The sequence below is a fragment of the Rhinoderma darwinii genome (genome assembly GCF_050947455.1).
Source record: "Rhinoderma darwinii isolate aRhiDar2 chromosome 5 unlocalized genomic scaffold, aRhiDar2.hap1 SUPER_5_unloc_46, whole genome shotgun sequence".
NCBI classification, from domain to species: Eukaryota; Metazoa; Chordata; class Amphibia; order Anura; family Rhinodermatidae; genus Rhinoderma; species Rhinoderma darwinii.
This window is the reverse complement of record NW_027461805.1, coordinates 701,029-721,995: the sequence shown is the minus strand read 5'-3', so window position 1 is coordinate 721,995 and position 20,967 is coordinate 701,029. Positions and strand designations below refer to the sequence as shown.

Here is a 20,967-nt window from a genome sequence, read left to right as displayed (position 1 = left end):
ACTGAGCCTCACCGTCTTATATAAAGTTCAGACGGAACTTTGCACGTGTCATAGTGGAGCCCTCAGGATTCCAGAGCCAGCTTTCTGACATCATAATGGGGCCTCAGAGATAAAAGCCTGGGCCCAGGCAGTGTTGGTCAGTGCTGCTCAGCAGGCAGCACTGGACTGGACTGGATTACAGCTGATACAAGGTGTGAAGGAACAAGGGGTGGCTGTGGGCATGCACTTGCTGCCGCTGCCAGTGTTTATCTGCATGGCAGCAGGGCATTTGGGCGTTGCCAGGAAGGCGTTTTTATGTAGATTCCTCCTCTTTCAGCACTGCATTGTGGTGCAAGCAAAAGAAGCAAATCCTGTCTGGCTTCCTCTCCGGCCTTTATTCACCTCCCGTGTAGCTGTGAGTGTGTGAGCCTGCAGGGCCCCATGGAATTGCCTAGAAGTAGGCTGAATCGCTGCAAGGGCTGAACAGCAGTATCGGGCAGGCTCGGGCAACGCGCGGCCCGTTCGGGTTATCGCTTCTCGGCCTTTTGGCTAAGATCAAGTGTAGTATCTGTTCTTATCAGTTTAATATCTGATACGTCCCCTATCTGGGGACCATATATTAAATGGATTTTTAGAACAGGGAGATGGAAATAGAGCTTGCTCTGTCCACTCCACGCATTGACCTGGTATTGCAGTATTTCCAGGACCGGTGCACCCTTTCCTTATGTGTTGACTAAAAGCAGATTCCAAAAGTGTTTTTTGTCTTTGCTATTGTTTCTGTCTTTCTGAAGGGATCTCCCCTTTTAATCCCATTATTTCAACACCTGTTGGACAATGCATGAGTGATAATGAGCTCATTGATTAAATGCAATTAATGAATAGATTGCCACCTCTTGTTGTGTGTCGTCTGTGTTTCTGTGTTTCCGGCATTTCACATTGGAACACCTCATTCACCTTCCTTGTCTTCTCTCCGCCCTCCCTTTTAGGTAAGTTAAAGAGCTGCACCTGAGCCAGCCACTGATTGATTGATTGATTGATTGATTGATTGATTGATTGATTGATTGATTGATTGATGCAGCACAACAGTCAAATAGTGGAGTGGAGTAGGGGAACAGCAAACAGCCAATAAAGCAGCCCGCCCGCTCGCCTGCCCGCCACAATGGACCTACCTGTGTACACTAGATGGATGTGATGGAATGTACTGTCGTCCCTACATTTCAAGAAGAAGTAAGAATTGCAGTTGCAACAAAGCCTTGCTTGCCTACAAAGAGAGCAGCAATTTGGATTTGTTACTATGTTACCTAGAAGAATAACAAACTGTGCAAGGATGGAGGTTGTAGGAGCAAGGAGAAGTTGTCTGTAAAGTTGGTGGATGCCTATTTTCCATTTTGCAGTCCCTTGTCTCCCTCTTGTGGCCTCCTGGAGGCAACTAGCTGTGCAAAAAAAAGACAGCCTGGCGGCCGGCTGTTGCAGTGTTGCCCTCTCAGGCAACACTGAGTGACTGACTGAGCCTCACCGTCTTATATAAAGTTCAGACGGAACTTTGCACGTGTCATAGTGGAGCCCTCAGGATTCCAGAGCCAGCTTTCTGACATCATAATGGGGCCTCAGAGATAAAAGCCTGGGCCCAGGCAGTGTTGGTCAGTGCTGCTCAGCAGGCAGCACTGGACTGGACTGGATTACAGCTGATACAAGGTGTGAAGGAACAAGGGGTGGCTGTGGGCATGCACTTGCTGCCGCTGCCAGTGTTTATCTGCATGGCAGCAGGGCATTTGGGCGTTGCCAGGAAGGCGTTTTTATGTAGATTCCTCCTCTTTCAGCACTGCATTGTGGTGCAAGCAAAAGAAGCAAATCCTGTCTGGCTTCCTCTCCGGCCTTTATTCACCTCCCGTGTAGCTGTGAGTGTGTGAGCCTGCAGGGCCCCATGGAATTGCCTAGAAGTAGGCTGAATCGCTGCAAGGGCTGAACAGCAGTATCGGGCAGGCTCGGGCAACGCGCGGCCCGTTCGGGTTATCGCTTCTCGGCCTTTTGGCTAAGATCAAGTGTAGTATCTGTTCTTATCAGTTTAATATCTGATACGTCCCCTATCTGGGGACCATATATTAAATGGATTTTTAGAACAGGGAGATGGAAATAGAGCTTGCTCTGTCCACTCCACGCATTGACCTGGTATTGCAGTATTTCCAGGACCGGTGCACCCTTTCCTTATGTGTTGACTAAAAGCAGATTCCAAAAGTGTTTTTTGTCTTTGCTATTGTTTCTGTCTTTCTGAAGGGATCTCCCCTTTTAATCCCATTATTTCAACACCTGTTGGACAATGCATGAGTGATAATGAGCTCATTGATTAAATGCAATTAATGAATAGATTGCCACCTCTTGTTGTGTGTCGTCTGTGTTTCTGTGTTTCCGGCATTTCACATTGGAACACCTCATTCACCTTCCTTGTCTTCTCTCCGCCCTCCCTTTTAGGTAAGTTAAAGAGCTGCACCTGAGCCAGCCACTGATTGATTGATTGATTGATTGATTGATTGATTGATTGATTGATTGATTGATGCAGCACAACAGTCAAATAGTGGAGTGGAGTAGGGGAACAGCAAACAGCCAATAAAGCAGCCCGCCCGCTCGCCTGCCCGCCACAATGGACCTACCTGTGTACACTAGATGGATGTGATGGAATGTACTGTCGTCCCTACATTTCAAGAAGAAGTAAGAATTGCAGTTGCAACAAAGCCTTGCTTGCCTACAAAGAGAGCAGCAATTTGGATTTGTTACTATGTTACCTAGAAGAATAACAAACTGTGCAAGGATGGAGGTTGTAGGAGCAAGGAGAAGTTGTCTGTAAAGTTGGTGGATGCCTATTTTCCATTTTGCAGTCCCTTGTCTCCCTCTTGTGGCCTCCTGGAGGCAACTAGCTGTGCAAAAAAAAGACAGCCTGGCGGCCGGCTGTTGCAGTGTTGCCCTCTCAGGCAACACTGAGTGACTGACTGAGCCTCACCGTCTTATATAAAGTTCAGACGGAACTTTGCACGTGTCATAGTGGAGCCCTCAGGATTCCAGAGCCAGCTTTCTGACATCATAATGGGGCCTCAGAGATAAAAGCCTGGGCCCAGGCAGTGTTGGTCAGTGCTGCTCAGCAGGCAGCACTGGACTGGACTGGATTACAGCTGATACAAGGTGTGAAGGAACAAGGGGTGGCTGTGGGCATGCACTTGCTGCCGCTGCCAGTGTTTATCTGCATGGCAGCAGGGCATTTGGGCGTTGCCAGGAAGGCGTTTTTATGTAGATTCCTCCTCTTTCAGCACTGCATTGTGGTGCAAGCAAAAGAAGCAAATCCTGTCTGGCTTCCTCTCCGGCCTTTATTCACCTCCCGTGTAGCTGTGAGTGTGTGAGCCTGCAGGGCCCCATGGAATTGCCTAGAAGTAGGCTGAATCGCTGCAAGGGCTGAACAGCAGTATCGGGCAGGCTCGGGCAACGCGCGGCCCGTTCGGGTTATCGCTTCTCGGCCTTTTGGCTAAGATCAAGTGTAGTATCTGTTCTTATCAGTTTAATATCTGATACGTCCCCTATCTGGGGACCATATATTAAATGGATTTTTAGAACAGGGAGATGGAAATAGAGCTTGCTCTGTCCACTCCACGCATTGACCTGGTATTGCAGTATTTCCAGGACCGGTGCACCCTTTCCTTATGTGTTGACTAAAAGCAGATTCCAAAAGTGTTTTTTGTCTTTGCTATTGTTTCTGTCTTTCTGAAGGGATCTCCCCTTTTAATCCCATTATTTCAACACCTGTTGGACAATGCATGAGTGATAATGAGCTCATTGATTAAATGCAATTAATGAATAGATTGCCACCTCTTGTTGTGTGTCGTCTGTGTTTCTGTGTTTCCGGCATTTCACATTGGAACACCTCATTCACCTTCCTTGTCTTCTCTCCGCCCTCCCTTTTAGGTAAGTTAAAGAGCTGCACCTGAGCCAGCCACTGATTGATTGATTGATTGATTGATTGATTGATTGATTGATTGATTGATTGATTGATGCAGCACAACAGTCAAATAGTGGAGTGGAGTAGGGGAACAGCAAACAGCCAATAAAGCAGCTCGCCTGCCCGCCACAATGGACCTACCTGTGTACACTAGATGGATGTGATGGAATGTACTGTCGTCCCTACATTTCAAGAAGAAGTAAGAATTGCAGTTGCAACAAAGCCTTGCTTGCCTACAAAGAGAGCAGCAATTTGGATTTGTTACTATGTTACCTAGAAGAATAACAAACTGTGCAAGGATGGAGGTTGTAGGAGCAAGGAGAAGTTGTCTGTAAAGTTGGTGGATGCCTATTTTCCATTTTGCAGTCCCTTGTCTCCCTCTTGTGGCCTCCTGGAGGCAACTAGCTGTGCAAAAAAAAGACAGCCTGGCGGCCGGCTGTTGCAGTGTTGCCCTCTCAGGCAACACTGAGTGACTGACTGAGCCTCACCGTCTTATATAAAGTTCAGACGGAACTTTGCACGTGTCATAGTGGAGCCCTCAGGATTCCAGAGCCAGCTTTCTGACATCATAATGGGGCCTCAGAGATAAAAGCCTGGGCCCAGGCAGTGTTGGTCAGTGCTGCTCAGCAGGCAGCACTGGACTGGACTGGATTACAGCTGATACAAGGTGTGAAGGAACAAGGGGTGGCTGTGGGCATGCACTTGCTGCCGCTGCCAGTGTTTATCTGCATGGCAGCAGGGCATTTGGGCGTTGCCAGGAAGGCGTTTTTATGTAGATTCCTCCTCTTTCAGCACTGCATTGTGGTGCAAGCAAAAGAAGCAAATCCTGTCTGGCTTCCTCTCCGGCCTTTATTCACCTCCCGTGTAGCTGTGAGTGTGTGAGCCTGCAGGGCCCCATGGAATTGCCTAGAAGTAGGCTGAATCGCTGCAAGGGCTGAACAGCAGTATCGGGCAGGCTCGGGCAACGCGCGGCCCGTTCGGGTTATCGCTTCTCGGCCTTTTGGCTAAGATCAAGTGTAGTATCTGTTCTTATCAGTTTAATATCTGATACGTCCCCTATCTGGGGACCATATATTAAATGGATTTTTAGAACAGGGAGATGGAAATAGAGCTTGCTCTGTCCACTCCACGCATTGACCTGGTATTGCAGTATTTCCAGGACCGGTGCACCCTTTCCTTATGTGTTGACTAAAAGCAGATTCCAAAAGTGTTTTTTGTCTTTGCTATTGTTTCTGTCTTTCTGAAGGGATCTCCCCTTTTAATCCCATTATTTCAACACCTGTTGGACAATGCATGAGTGATAATGAGCTCATTGATTAAATGCAATTAATGAATAGATTGCCACCTCTTGTTGTGTGTCGTCTGTGTTTCTGTGTTTCCGGCATTTCACATTGGAACACCTCATTCACCTTCCTTGTCTTCTCTCTGCCCTCCCTTTTAGGTAAGTTAAAGAGCTGCACCTGAGCCAGCCACTGATTGATTGATTGATTGATTGATTGATTGATTGATTGATTGATTGATGCAGCACAACAGTCAAATAGTGGAGTGGAGTAGGGGAACAGCAAACAGCCAATAAAGCAGCCCGCCCGCTCGCCTGCCCGCCACAATGGACCTACCTGTGTACACTAGATGGATGTGATGGAATGTACTGTCGTCCCTACATTTCAAGAAGAAGTAAGAATTGCAGTTGCAACAAAGCCTTGCTTGCCTACAAAGAGAGCAGCAATTTGGATTTGTTACTATGTTACCTAGAAGAATAACAAACTGTGCAAGGATGGAGGTTGTAGGAGCAAGGAGAAGTTGTCTGTAAAGTTGGTGGATGCCTATTTTCCATTTTGCAGTCCCTTGTCTCCCTCTTGTGGCCTCCTGGAGGCAACTAGCTGTGCAAAAAAAAGACAGCCTGGCGGCCGGCTGTTGCAGTGTTGCCCTCTCAGGCAACACTGAGTGACTGACTGAGCCTCACCGTCTTATATAAAGTTCAGACGGAACTTTGCACGTGTCATAGTGGAGCCCTCAGGATTCCAGAGCCAGCTTTCTGACATCATAATGGGGCCTCAGAGATAAAAGCCTGGGCCCAGGCAGTGTTGGTCAGTGCTGCTCAGCAGGCAGCACTGGACTGGACTGGATTACAGCTGATACAAGGTGTGAAGGAACAAGGGGTGGCTGTGGGCATGCACTTGCTGCCGCTGCCAGTGTTTATCTGCATGGCAGCAGGGCATTTGGGCGTTGCCAGGAAGGCGTTTTTATGTAGATTCCTCCTCTTTCAGCACTGCATTGTGGTGCAAGCAAAAGAAGCAAATCCTGTCTGGCTTCCTCTCCGGCCTTTATTCACCTCCCGTGTAGCTGTGAGTGTGTGAGCCTGCAGGGCCCCATGGAATTGCCTAGAAGTAGGCTGAATCGCTGCAAGGGCTGAACAGCAGTATCGGGCAGGCTCGGGCAACGCGCGGCCCGTTCGGGTTATCGCTTCTCGGCCTTTTGGCTAAGATCAAGTGTAGTATCTGTTCTTATCAGTTTAATATCTGATACGTCCCCTATCTGGGGACCATATATTAAATGGATTTTTAGAACAGGGAGATGGAAATAGAGCTTGCTCTGTCCACTCCACGCATTGACCTGGTATTGCAGTATTTCCAGGACCGTTGCACCCTTTCCTTATGTGTTGACTAAAAGCAGATTCCAAAAGTGTTTTTTGTCTTTGCTATTGTTTCTGTCTTTCTGAAGGGATCTCCCCTTTTAATCCCATTATTTCAACACCTGTTGGACAATGCATGAGTGATAATGAGCTCATTGATTAAATGCAATTAATGAATAGATTGCCACCTCTTGTTGTGTGTCGTCTGTGTTTCTGTGTTTCCGGCATTTCACATTGGAACACCTCATTCACCTTCCTTGTCTTCTCTCCGCCCTCCCTTTTAGGTAAGTTAACCCCTTCCCGCTCCTTGACGTACTATTACGTCATGGCAGCTGTATCGTTCGCGCTCCATGCCGTAATAGTACGTCTCGGGAGTAACGGCCGTTTCGGCCGTCCTCCCGACACATACAGGAGCTGTGACGCTGCTGTCTTGTTCAGCAGCTGTCACAGCTCCTACAGCGGGGACCGATCGCTGTGTCCCCGCTGATTAACCCCTTAAAAGCCGCGTTCTATAGAGATCGCGGCTTTTTAGGGGTTAAGCTGCCATCGCCGGCCTGCTACGCGATAGCGGCCGGCGATGGTGACTATGGCAACCGGACACCAAACAATGGCGTCCGGCTATGCCATAGACGGAAGCCTAGTGGGTCCTGACAACGTCAGGACCCACTATGCTTGCTGTCAGTGAGTAGCTGACAGTTCTAATACACTGCACTACGCATGTAGTGCAGTGTATTAGAATAGCGATCAGGGCCTCCTGCCCTCAAGTCCCCTAGTGGGACAAAGTAATAAAGTAAAAAAAAAGTTAAAAAAAGATGTGTAAAAATAAGAAAATAAAAGTTTTAAAAGTAATAAAAGTAAAAGTTCCACTTTTTCCCTTATCAGTCCTTTATTATTAATAAAAATATATAAACAAATAAATAAACTATACATAATTGGTATCGCCGCGTCCGTAACGGCCTGAACTACAAAATTATTTTGTTATTTATCCCGCACGGTGAACGCCGTAAAAAAAAATATTAATAAACCGTACCACAATCACAATTGTTTGGTCACTTCACCTCCCAAAAAATGGAATAAAAAGAGATCAAAAAGTCGCATGTACCTAAAAATGGTACTGATGGAAAATGCAGTTCGTTACGCAAAAAATAAGTCCTCGCACGGCTTTATTGATTGAAAAATAAAAACGTTCTGGCTCTTAGAATAAGGCAACACAAAAAGTGAATGATTGTTTACAAAACGTATTTTATTGTGCAAACGCCATAAGACATAAAAAAAAACTATAAACATCTGGTATCGCCGTGATCGTATCGCCCCGCAGAATAAAGTGAATATTTTATTTATAGCGCACGGTGAACGCTGTAAAAAAGAAAGAATAAAAAAACAATAGTAGAATTGCTGTTTATTAGTCACCACGCCACCTAAAAATGGAATAAAAACTGATCAAAAAGCCGCATGCACCCCATGAAAACTACAATGGATTCCTCAAGGGGTCTAGTTTCCAAATTGGGGTCACTTTTGGGGGGTTTCCAATGTTTTGGCACCACAAGACCTCTTCAAACCGGACATGGTGCCTAATAAAAAAGAGGGCTCAAAATCCTCTAGGTGCTCCTTTGCTTCGGAGGCCGGTGCTTCAGTCCATTACCGCCCGAGGGCAACATGTGGGATATTTCTCAAAACTGCAGAATCTGGGCAATAAGTATTGAGTTGCGTTTCTCTGATAAATCCTTTTGTGTTATAAAAAACAATGGTATAAAAAGAGTAAATTTCACCTCTACTTTGCTCTAAATTTCTGTGAAACACCTAAAGGGTTCATAAACTTTCTAAATGCTGTTGTGAATACTTTGAGGGGTCTAGTTTCTAAAATGGGGTGTTTGATAGGGGTTTCTAATATATGGGCCCCTCAAAGCAACTTCAGAAATGAACTGGAACCTAAAAAAATAAATAAATGAGGCAATACTTCGCTTCTTACATTATACTGATAATGAGCCGTGCCCACCCCGAGATGACCCCAGTTTTGACCGTTTGTATAAACGGAGACCCCTATTAGACCGTTCCAGTGCCCGGTTTTCCCAAGCATACACCCCCGAGAAGTGTTTTTCTATTGATGAGTCCCTGGTACATTTTAAAGGGAGGGTTCAATTCCGCCAGTACCTGCCAGGTAAGAGGGCAAGGTATGGCGTGAAGATGTATAAGCTGTGCGAGAGTGCATCAGGGTATACCTACAGGTTTAGGATATATGAAGGAAAGGCCACCCCCAAACCAGACTGCATCCTGGACTACAATAGGTACATGGGAGGGATGGACTTGTCAAATCAAGTCCTGAAGCCCTACAGCGCCATTCGGTGTGGTATAAGAAGCTGGCCGGGCACATCATACAGATGGCTTTGTACAATGCGTATGTGCTACGTCGATGTGCAGGCCAGAGGGGAACTTTCCTGGAATTTCAAGATCTATCTTTAGGGACCAGGAAGGGGGGGCACCCAGTACTTCTGGAAGCGAGGCCACACGCATCGTACCAGGGCAACACTTTCCAGGAGAAGGTCCCCAAACCGGTGGAAAGGGAAAGAGTCAAAAGAGGTGCAGAGTCTGCTATAAGAGGGGGATAAGGAAGAACACAATATACCAATGTGACACGTGTCCCGAAAAACCAGGGCTCTGTATAAAAGATTGTTTTAAAATGTATCATACATCCCTTGATTTTTAATTTACCCTGATGCACTCCGCACAGCTTACCCCCCTCATCTTTCCCTTCTGAGCCCTGCCGTATGCCCAGGCAGCTGATAACAGCCACATGTAGGGTATTGCCGTACCCAGGAGAACCCACATTACAATTTAAGGGGTGTATATCTCCGGTGGCGCATGCTGGGCACACTATATTGGACACTGAAATGGCATATACATATATAAAATTGCAAATCTCACACTGCACCATCTGCTGCGCATTATCTTTTACACAGTACCTGTGGGGTCAAAATTCTCACTACACCTCTAGATGAATGTCTTAAGGGGTGTAGTTTTTAAAATGGGGTCACTTCTCGGGGGTTTCAACTGTACTGGTACCTCAGGGGCTTCTGCACACATGACTTAGCACCAGAAAAGCTCCAGTAGGCCAAATGGTGGTCCTTTCCTTCTGAGCCCTCCCATGGGCCCAAAGGGCAGTTTATCACCACAAATGGGGTATTGCCGCACTAAGGACAAATTGGGCAACAAAATGGGGTATGTTGTTCCTTGTGAAAATAAGAAATTTTGATCAAAAATGACATCTTATTGGAAAAAATATCATTTTTTTCATTTCACAGCCCAATTCAAATAGGTGCTGTGAAAAACCTGTGCGGTCAAAATGATAAAAAAAACCATAAATGAATTCCTTGAGGGGTGTAGTTTCCAAAATGGGGTCACTTCTGGTGGGTTTCCATTGCTTTGATACCTCTGGGGCTCTGCAAATGCGACATGGCACCCGAAAACCAATCCAGCAAAATCTGGACTCCAACAAACACATAGCGCTCCTTTCCTTCTGAGCCCTCCCATGGGCCCAAACGGCAGTTTATCACCACAAATGGGGTATTGCCGCACTAAGGACAAATTGGGCAACAAAATGGGGTATGTTGTTCCCTGTGAAAATAAGAAAATTTGATCAAAAATGACATTTTATTGGAAAAAATATCATTTTTTTCATTTCACAGCCCAATTCAAATAGGTGCTATGAAAAAACTGTGCGGTCAAAATGATAACAAAAACCATAAATGAATTCCTTGAGGGGTGTAATTTCCAAAATGGGGTCACTTCTGGTGGGTTTCCATTGTTTTGATACCTCAACGCCTCTTCAAACCTGGCATGCTGCCTAAAATATATTCTAATAAAAAAGAGCCCTCAAAATGCACTAGGTGCTTCTTTGCTTCTAGGGCTTGTGTTTTAGTCCACGAGCGCAGTAGGGCCACATGTGGGGCATTTCTAAAAACTGCAGAATCTGGACAATACATATTTAGTAGTGTTTCTCTGGTAAAACCTTCTCTGTTACTAAAAAAAAAATTGAATAAAATTGAAATTCAGCAGAAAAAATGAAATTTGCAAATTTCATTTCCACTTTGCTTTAATTCCTGTGAAATGCCTGAAGGGTTAAAAAACTTTCTATATGCTGTTTTGAATACTTTGAGGGGTCTAGTTTTTAAAATGGGGTGTTTTATGGGGGTTTCTAATACATAGGCCCCTCAAATCCACTTCAGAACTGAACTGGCACCTTCAAAAAAAGGCTTTTGAAATTTTCTTAAGAATATGAGAAATTGCTGTTTATGTTCTAAGCCTTGTAACGTCCAAGAAAAATAAAATAATGTTCAAAAAACGATGCCAATCTAAAGTAGACATATGGGAAATGTGAACTAGTAACTATTTTGGGTGGTAAAACCGTCTGTTTTTCAAGCAGATGCATTTAAATTCTGAAAAATGCTTTTTTTTGTAAATTTTCTCTAAATTTTGCAATTTTTCACAAATAAAGACTGAATATATCGACCAAATTTTACCACGAACATGAAGACCAAAGTGTCACGAGAAAACAATCTCAGAATCGCTTGGATAGGTTTAAGCATTCCGACGTTATTACCACATAAAGTGAAATATGTCAGATTTGAAAAATGGGCTCTGAGCCTTAAGGCCCAAACTAGGCTGCGTCCTTAAGGGGTTAAAGAGCTGCACCTGAGCCAGCCACTGATTGATTGATTGATTGATTGATTGATTGATTGATTGATTGATTGATTGATTGATTGATTGATGCAGCACAACAGTCAAATAGTGGAGTGGAGTAGGGGAACAGCAAACAGCCAATAAAGCAGCCCGCCCGCTCGCCTGCCCGCCACAATGGACCTACCTGTGTACACTAGATGGATGTGATGGAATGTACTGTCGTCCCTACATTTCAAGAAGAAGTAAGAATTGCAGTTGCAACAAAGCCTTGCTTGCCTACAAAGAGAGCAGCAATTTGGATTTGTTACTATGTTACCTAGAAGAATAACAAACTGTGCAAGGATGGAGGTTGTAGGAGCAAGGAGAAGTTGTCTGTAAAGTTGGTGGATGCCTATTTTCCATTTTGCAGTCCCTTGTCTCCCTCTTGTGGCCTCCTGGAGGCAACTAGCTGTGCAAAAAAAAGACAGCCTGGCGGCCGGCTGTTGCAGTGTTGCCCTCTCAGGCAACACTGAGTGACTGACTGAGCCTCACCGTCTTATATAAAGTTCAGACGGAACTTTGCACGTGTCATAGTGGAGCCCTCAGGATTCCAGAGCCAGCTTTCTGACATCATAATGGGGCCTCAGAGATAAAAGCCTGGGCCCAGGCAGTGTTGGTCAGTGCTGCTCAGCAGGCAGCACTGGACTGGACTGGATTACAGCTGATACAAGGTGTGAAGGAACAAGGGGTGGCTGTGGGCATGCACTTGCTGCCGCTGCCAGTGTTTATCTGCATGGCAGCAGGGCATTTGGGCGTTGCCAGGAAGGCGTTTTTATGTAGATTCCTCCTCTTTCAGCACTGCATTGTGGTGCAAGCAAAAGAAGCAAATCCTGTCTGGCTTCCTCTCCGGCCTTTATTCACCTCCCGTGTAGCTGTGAGTGTGTGAGCCTGCAGGGCCCCATGGAATTGCCTAGAAGTAGGCTGAATCGCTGCAAGGGCTGAACAGCAGTATCGGGCAGGCTCGGGCAACGCGCGGCCCGTTCGGGTTATCGCTTCTCGGCCTTTTGGCTAAGATCAAGTGTAGTATCTGTTCTTATCAGTTTAATATCTGATACGTCCCCTATCTGGGGACCATATATTAAATGGATTTTTAGAACAGGGAGATGGAAATAGAGCTTGCTCTGTCCACTCCACGCATTGACCTGGTATTGCAGTATTTCCAGGACCGGTGCACCCTTTCCTTATGTGTTGACTAAAAGCAGATTCCAAAAGTGTTTTTTGTCTTTGCTATTGTTTCTGTCTTTCTGAAGGGATCTCCCCTTTTAATCCCATTATTTCAACACCTGTTGGACAATGCATGAGTGATAATGAGCTCATTGATTAAATGCAATTAATGAATAGATTGCCACCTCTTGTTGTGTGTCGTCTGTGTTTCTGTGTTTCCGGCATTTCACATTGGAACACCTCATTCACCTTCCTTGTCTTCTCTCCGCCCTCCCTTTTAGGTAAGTTAACCCCTTCCCGCTCCTTGACGTACTATTACGTCATGGCAGCTGTATCGTTCGCGCTCCATGCCGTAATAGTACGTCTCGGGAGTAACGGCCGTTTCGGCCGTCCTCCCGACACATACAGGAGCTGTGACGCTGCTGTCTTGTTCAGCAGCTGTCACAGCTCCTACAGCGGGGACCGATCGCTGTGTCCCCGCTGATTAACCCCTTAAAAGCCGCGTTCTATAGAGATCGCGGCTTTTTAGGGGTTAAGCTGCCATCGCCGGCCTGCTACGCGATAGCGGCCGGCGATGGTGACTATGGCAACCGGACACCAAACAATGGCGTCCGGCTATGCCATAGACGGAAGCCTAGTGGGTCCTGACAACGTCAGGACCCACTATGCTTGCTGTCAGTGAGTAGCTGACAGTTCTAATACACTGCACTACGCATGTAGTGCAGTGTATTAGAATAGCGATCAGGGCCTCCTGCCCTCAAGTCCCCTAGTGGGACAAAGTAATAAAGTAAAAAAAAAGTTAAAAAAAGATGTGTAAAAATAAGAAAATAAAAGTTTTAAAAGTAATAAAAGTAAAAGTTCCACTTTTTCCCTTATCAGTCCTTTATTATTAATAAAAATATATAAACAAATAAATAAACTATACATAATTGGTATCGCCGCGTCCGTAACGGCCTGAACTACAAAATTATTTTGTTATTTATCCCGCACGGTGAACGCCGTAAAAAAAAATATTAATAAACCGTACCACAATCACAATTGTTTGGTCACTTCACCTCCCAAAAAATGGAATAAAAAGAGATCAAAAAGTCGCATGTACCTAAAAATGGTACTGATGGAAAATGCAGTTCGTTACGCAAAAAATAAGTCCTCGCACGGCTTTATTGATTGAAAAATAAAAACGTTCTGGCTCTTAGAATAAGGCAACACAAAAAGTGAATGATTGTTTACAAAACGTATTTTATTGTGCAAACGCCATAAGACATAAAAAAAAACTATAAACATCTGGTATCGCCGTGATCGTATCGCCCCGCAGAATAAAGTGAATATTTTATTTATAGCGCACGGTGAACGCTGTAAAAAAGAAAGAATAAAAAAACAATAGTAGAATTGCTGTTTATTAGTCACCACGCCACCTAAAAATGGAATAAAAACTGATCAAAAAGCCGCATGCACCCCATGAAAACTACAATGGATTCCTCAAGGGGTCTAGTTTCCAAATTGGGGTCACTTTTGGGGGGTTTCCAATGTTTTGGCACCACAAGACCTCTTCAAACCGGACATGGTGCCTAATAAAAAAGAGGGCTCAAAATCCTCTAGGTGCTCCTTTGCTTCGGAGGCCGGTGCTTCAGTCCATTACCGCCCGAGGGCAACATGTGGGATATTTCTCAAAACTGCAGAATCTGGGCAATAAGTATTGAGTTGCGTTTCTCTGATAAATCCTTTTGTGTTATAAAAAACAATGGTATAAAAAGAGTAAATTTCACCTCTACTTTGCTCTAAATTTCTGTGAAACACCTAAAGGGTTCATAAACTTTCTAAATGCTGTTGTGAATACTTTGAGGGGTCTAGTTTCTAAAATGGGGTGTTTGATAGGGGTTTCTAATATATGGGCCCCTCAAAGCAACTTCAGAAATGAACTGGAACCTAAAAAAATAAATAAATGAGGCAATACTTCGCTTCTTACATTATACTGATAATGAGCCGTGCCCACCCCGAGATGACCCCAGTTTTGACCGTTTGTATAAACGGAGACCCCTATTAGACCGTTCCAGTGCCCGGTTTTCCCAAGCATACACCCCCGAGAAGTGTTTTTCTATTGATGAGTCCCTGGTACATTTTAAAGGGAGGGTTCAATTCCGCCAGTACCTGCCAGGTAAGAGGGCAAGGTATGGCGTGAAGATGTATAAGCTGTGCGAGAGTGCATCAGGGTATACCTACAGGTTTAGGATATATGAAGGAAAGGCCACCCCCAAACCAGACTGCATCCTGGACTACAATAGGTACATGGGAGGGATGGACTTGTCAAATCAAGTCCTGAAGCCCTACAGCGCCATTCGGTGTGGTATAAGAAGCTGGCCGGGCACATCATACAGATGGCTTTGTACAATGCGTATGTGCTACGTCGATGTGCAGGCCAGAGGGGAACTTTCCTGGAATTTCAAGATCTAATCTTTAGGGACCAGGAAGGGGGGGCACCCAGTACTTCTGGAAGCGAGGCCACACGCATCGTACCAGGGCAACACTTTCCAGGAGAAGGTCCCCAAACCGGTGGAAAGGGAAAGAGTCAAAAGAGGTGCAGAGTCTGCTATAAGAGGGGGATAAGGAAGAACACAATATACCAATGTGACACGTGTCCCGAAAAACCAGGGCTCTGTATAAAAGATTGTTTTAAAATGTATCATACATCCCTTGATTTTTAATTTACCCTGATGCACTCCGCACAGCTTACCCCCCTCATCTTTCCCTTCTGAGCCCTGCCGTATGCCCAGGCAGCTGATAACAGCCACATGTAGGGTATTGCCGTACCCAGGAGAACCCACATTACAATTTAAGGGGTGTATATCTCCGGTGGCGCATGCTGGGCACACTATATTGGACACTGAAATGGCATATACATATATAAAATTGCAAATCTCACACTGCACCATCTGCTGCGCATTATCTTTTACACAGTACCTGTGGGGTCAAAATTCTCACTACACCTCTAGATGAATGTCTTAAGGGGTGTAGTTTTTAAAATGGGGTCACTTCTCGGGGGTTTCAACTGTACTGGTACCTCAGGGGCTTCTGCACACATGACTTAGCACCAGAAAAGCTCCAGTAGGCCAAATGGTGGTCCTTTCCTTCTGAGCCCTCCCATGGGCCCAAAGGGCAGTTTATCACCACAAATGGGGTATTGCCGCACTAAGGACAAATTGGGCAACAAAATGGGGTATGTTGTTCCTTGTGAAAATAAGAAATTTTGATCAAAAATGACATCTTATTGGAAAAAATATCATTTTTTTCATTTCACAGCCCAATTCAAATAGGTGCTGTGAAAAACCTGTGCGGTCAAAATGATAAAAAAAACCATAAATGAATTCCTTGAGGGGTGTAGTTTCCAAAATGGGGTCACTTCTGGTGGGTTTCCATTGCTTTGATACCTCTGGGGCTCTGCAAATGCGACATGGCACCCGAAAACCAATCCAGCAAAATCTGGACTCCAACAAACACATAGCGCTCCTTTCCTTCTGAGCCCTCCCATGGGCCCAAACGGCAGTTTATCACCACAAATGGGGTATTGCCGCACTAAGGACAAATTGGGCAACAAAATGGGGTATGTTGTTCCCTGTGAAAATAAGAAAATTTGATCAAAAATGACATTTTATTGGAAAAAATATCATTTTTTTCATTTCACAGCCCAATTCAAATAGGTGCTATGAAAAAACTGTGCGGTCAAAATGATAACAAAAACCATAAATGAATTCCTTGAGGGGTGTAATTTCCAAAATGGGGTCACTTCTGGTGGGTTTCCATTGTTTTGATACCTCAACGCCTCTTCAAACCTGGCATGCTGCCTAAAATATATTCTAATAAAAAAGAGCCCTCAAAATGCACTAGGTGCTTCTTTGCTTCTAGGGCTTGTGTTTTAGTCCACGAGCGCAGTAGGGCCACATGTGGGGCATTTCTAAAAACTGCAGAATCTGGACAATACATATTTAGTAGTGTTTCTCTGGTAAAACCTTCTCTGTTACTAAAAAAAAATTGAATAAAATTGAAATTCAGCAGAAAAAATGAAATTTGCAAATTTCATTTCCACTTTGCTTTAATTCCTGTGAAATGCCTGAAGGGTTAAAAAACTTTCTATATGCTGTTTTGAATACTTTGAGGGGTCTAGTTTTTAAAATGGGGTGTTTTATGGGGGTTTCTAATACATAGGCCCCTCAAATCCACTTCAGAACTGAACTGGCACCTTCAAAAAAAGGCTTTTGAAATTTTCTTAAGAATATGAGAAATTGCTGTTTATGTTCTAAGCCTTGTAACGTCCAAGAAAAATAAAATAATGTTCAAAAAACGATGCCAATCTAAAGTAGACATATGGGAAATGTGAACTAGTAACTATTTTGGGTGGTAAAACCGTCTGTTTTTCAAGCAGATGCATTTAAATTCTGAAAAATGCTTTTTTTTGTAAATTTTCTCTAAATTTTGCAATTTTTCACAAATAAAGACTGAATATATCGACCAAATTTTACCACGAACATGAAGCCCAAAGTGTCACGAGAAAACAATCTCAGAATCGCTTGGATAGGTTTAAGCATTCCGACGTTATTACCACATAAAGTGAAATATGTCAGATTTGAAAAATGGGCTCTGAGCCTTAAGGCCCAAACTAGGCTGCGTCCTTAAGGGGTTAAAGAGCTGCACCTGAGCCAGCCACTGATTGATTGATTGATTGATTGATTGATTGATTGATTGATTGATTGATTGATTGATTGATTGATGCAGCACAACAGTCAAATAGTGGAGTGGAGTAGGGGAACAGCAAACAGCCAATAAAGCAGCCCGCCCGCTCGCCTGCCCGCCACAATGGACCTACCTGTGTACACTAGATGGATGTGATGGAATGTACTGTCGTCCCTACATTTCAAGAAGAAGTAAGAATTGCAGTTGCAACAAAGCCTTGCTTGCCTACAAAGAGAGCAGCAATTTGGATTTGTTACTATGTTACCTAGAAGAATAACAAACTGTGCAAGGATGGAGGTTGTAGGAGCAAGGAGAAGTTGTCTGTAAAGTTGGTGGATGCCTATTTTCCATTTTGCAGTCCCTTGTCTCCCTCTTGTGGCCTCCTGGAGGCAACTAGCTGTGCAAAAAAAAGACAGCCTGGCGGCCGGCTGTTGCAGTGTTGCCCTCTCAGGCAACACTGAGTGACTGACTGAGCCTCACCGTCTTATATAAAGTTCAGACGGAACTTTGCACGTGTCATAGTGGAGCCCTCAGGATTCCAGAGCCAGCTTTCTGACATCATAATGGGGCCTCAGAGATAAAAGCCTGGGCCCAGGCAGTGTTGGTCAGTGCTGCTCAGCAGGCAGCACTGGACTGGACTGGATTACAGCTGATACAAGGTGTGAAGGAACAAGGGGTGGCTGTGGGCATGCACTTGCTGCCGCTGCCAGTGTTTATCTGCATGGCAGCAGGGCATTTGGGCGTTGCCAGGAAGGCGTTTTTATGTAGATTCCTCCTCTTTCAGCACTGCATTGTGGTGCAAGCAAAAGAAGCAAATCCTGTCTGGCTTCCTCTCCGGCCTTTATTCACCTCCCGTGTAGCTGTGAGTGTGTGAGCCTGCAGGGCCCCATGGAATTGCCTAGAAGTAGGCTGAATCGCTGCAAGGGCTGAACAGCAGTATCGGGCAGGCTCGGGCAACGCGCGGCCCGTTCGGGTTATCGCTTCTCGGCCTTTTGGCTAAGATCAAGTGTAGTATCTGTTCTTATCAGTTTAATATCTGATACGTCCCCTATCTGGGGACCATATATTAAATGGATTTTTAGAACAGGGAGATGGAAATAGAGCTTGCTCTGTCCACTCCACGCATTGACCTGGTATTGCAGTATTTCCAGGACCGGTGCACCCTTTCCTTATGTGTTGACTAAAAGCAGATTCCAAAAGTGTTTTTTGTCTTTGCTATTGTTTCTGTCTTTCTGAAGGGATCTCCCCTTTTAATCCCATTATTTCAACACCTGTTGGACAATGCATGAGTGATAATGAGCTCATTGATTAAATGCAATTAATGAATAGATTGCCACCTCTTGTTGTGTGTCGTCTGTGTTTCTGTGTTTCCGGCATTTCACATTGGAACACCTCATTCACCTTCCTTGTCTTCTCTCCGCCCTCCCTTTTAGGTAAGTTAAAGAGCTGCACCTGAGCCAGCCACTGATTGATTGATTGATTGATTGATTGATTGATTGATTGATTGATTGATTGATTGATTGATGCAGCACAACAGTCAAATAGTGGAGTGGAGTAGGGGAACAGCAAACAGCCAATAAAGCAGCCCGCCCGCTCGCCTGCCCGCCACAATGGACCTACCTGTGTACACTAGATGGATGTGATGGAATGTACTGTCGTCCCTACATTTCAAGAAGAAGTAAGAATTGCAGTTGCAACAAAGCCTTGCTTGCCTACAAAGAGAGCAGCAATTTGGATTTGTTACTATGTTACCTAGAAGAATAACAAACTGTGCAAGGATGGAGGTTGTAGGAGCAAGGAGAAGTTGTCTGTAAAGTTGGTGGATGCCTATTTTCCATTTTGCAGTCCCTTGTCTCCCTCTTGTGGCCTCCTGGAGGCAACTAGCTGTGCAAAAAAAAGACAGCCTGGCGGCCGGCTGTTGCAGTGTTGCCCTCTCAGGCAACACTGAGTGACTGACTGAGCCTCACCGTCTTATATAAAGTTCAGACGGAACTTTGCACGTGTCATAGTGGAGCCCTCAGGATTCCAGAGCCAGCTTTCTGACATCATAATGGGGCCTCAGAGATAAAAGCCTGGGCCCAGGCAGTGTTGGTCAGTGCTGCTCAGCAGGCAGCACTGGACTGGACTGGATTACAGCTGATACAAGGTGTGAAGGAACAAGGGGTGGCTGTGGGCATGCACTTGCTGCCGCTGCCAGTGTTTATCTGCATGGCAGCAGGGCATTTGGGCGTTGCCAGGAAGGCGTTTTTATGTAGATTCCTCCTCTTTCAGCACTGCATTGTGGTGCAAGCAAAAGAAGCAAATCCTGTCTGGCTTCCTCTCCGGCCTTTATTCACCTCCCGTGTAGCTGTGAGTGTGTGAGCCTGCAGGGCCCCATGGAATTGCCTAGAAGTAGGCTGAATCGCTGCAAGGGCTGAACAGCAGTATCGGGCAGGCTCGGGCAACGCGCGGCCCGTTCGGGTTATCGCTTCTCGGCCTTTTGGCTAAGATCAAGTGTAGTATCTGTTCTTATCAGTTTAATATCTGATACGTCCCCTATCTGGGGACCATATATTAAATGGATTTTTAGAACAGGGAGATGGAAATAGAGCTTGCTCTGTCCACTCCACGCATTGACCTGGTATTGCAGTATTTCCAGGACCGGTGCACCCTTTCCTTATGTGTTGACTAAAAGCAGATTCCAAAAGTGTTTTTTGTCTTTGCTATTGTTTCTGTCTTTCTGAAGGGATCTCCCCTTTTAATCCCATTATTTCAACACCTGTTGGACAATGCATGAGTGATAATGAGCTCATTGATTAAATGCAATTAATGAATAGATTGCCACCTCTTGTTGTGTGTCGTCTGTGTTTCTGTGTTTCCGGCATTTCACATTGGAACACCTCATTCACCTTCCTTGTCTTCTCTCCGCCCTCCCTTTTAGGTAAGTTAAAGAGCTGCACCTGAGCCAGCCACTGATTGATTGATTGATTGATTGATTGATTGATTGATTGATTGATTGATTGATTGATTGATTGATTGATTGATGCAGCACAACAGTCAAATAGTGGAGTGGAGTAGGGGAACAGCAAACAGCCAATAAAGCAGCCCGCCCGCTCGCCTGCCCGCCACAATGGACCTACCTGTGTACACTAGATGGATGTGATGGAATGTACTGTCGTCCCTACATTTCAAGAAGAAGTAAGAATTGCAGTTGCAACAAAGCCTTGCTTGCCTACAAAGAGAGCAGCAATTTGGATTTGTTACTATGTTACCTAGAAGAATAACAAACTGTGCAAGGATGGAGGTTGTAGGAGCAAGGAGAAGTTGTCTGTAAAGTTGGTGGATGCCTATTTTCCATTTTGCAGTCCCTTGTCTCCCTCTTGTGGCCTCCTGGAGGCAACTAGCTGTGCAAAAAAAAGACAGCCTGGCGGCCGGCTGTTGCAGTGTTGCCCTCTCAGGCAACACTGAGTGACTGACTGAGCCTCAGCGTCTTATATAAAGTTCAGACGGAACTTTGCACGTGTCATAGTGGAGCCCTCAGGATTCCAGAGCCAGCTTTCTGACATCATAATGGGGCCTCAGAGATAAAAGCCTGGGCCCAGGCAGTGTTGGTCAGTGCTGCTCAGCAGGCAGCACTGGACTGGACTGGATTACAGCTGATACAAGGTGTGAAGGAACAAGGGGTGGCTGTGGGCATGCACTTGCTGCCGCTGCCAGTGTTTATCTGCATGGCAGCAGGGCATTTGGGCGTTGCCAGGAAGGCGTTTTTATGTAGATTCCTCCTCTTTCA

At 45.2% G+C, this 20,967-nt stretch overlaps 8 non-coding genes across 8 annotated transcripts; all 8 read left to right on the top strand.

The window, feature by feature from the left end:
• The first annotated feature begins 508 nt into the window (after positions 1-508).
• Positions 509-699, top strand: LOC142694912 (U2 spliceosomal RNA). The gene has a single exon (XR_012863078.1). It is a non-coding gene; the product is annotated as a U2 spliceosomal RNA (small nuclear RNA).
• A 1,292-nt stretch (positions 700-1,991) lies between these two features.
• Positions 1,992-2,182, top strand: LOC142694911 (U2 spliceosomal RNA). The gene has a single exon (XR_012863077.1). It is a non-coding gene; the product is annotated as a U2 spliceosomal RNA (small nuclear RNA).
• Positions 2,183-3,470: 1,288 nt separating this feature from the next.
• Positions 3,471-3,661, top strand: LOC142694910 (U2 spliceosomal RNA). The gene has a single exon (XR_012863076.1). It is a non-coding gene; the product is annotated as a U2 spliceosomal RNA (small nuclear RNA).
• Positions 3,662-4,945: 1,284 nt separating this feature from the next.
• LOC142694909 (U2 spliceosomal RNA) lies at positions 4,946-5,136 on the top strand. Its single transcript, XR_012863075.1, has one exon. It is a non-coding gene; the product is annotated as a U2 spliceosomal RNA (small nuclear RNA).
• Positions 5,137-6,420: 1,284 nt separating this feature from the next.
• On the top strand, positions 6,421-6,611 carry LOC142694413 (U2 spliceosomal RNA). Its single transcript, XR_012862655.1, has one exon. It is a non-coding gene; the product is annotated as a U2 spliceosomal RNA (small nuclear RNA).
• Positions 6,612-12,297: 5,686 nt separating this feature from the next.
• On the top strand, positions 12,298-12,488 carry LOC142694907 (U2 spliceosomal RNA). The gene has a single exon (XR_012863073.1). It is a non-coding gene; the product is annotated as a U2 spliceosomal RNA (small nuclear RNA).
• Positions 12,489-18,174: 5,686 nt separating this feature from the next.
• Positions 18,175-18,365, top strand: LOC142694906 (U2 spliceosomal RNA). The gene has a single exon (XR_012863072.1). It is a non-coding gene; the product is annotated as a U2 spliceosomal RNA (small nuclear RNA).
• Positions 18,366-19,661: 1,296 nt separating this feature from the next.
• LOC142694904 (U2 spliceosomal RNA) lies at positions 19,662-19,852 on the top strand. The gene has a single exon (XR_012863071.1). It is a non-coding gene; the product is annotated as a U2 spliceosomal RNA (small nuclear RNA).
• Positions 19,853-20,967: the final 1,115 nt, after the last annotated feature.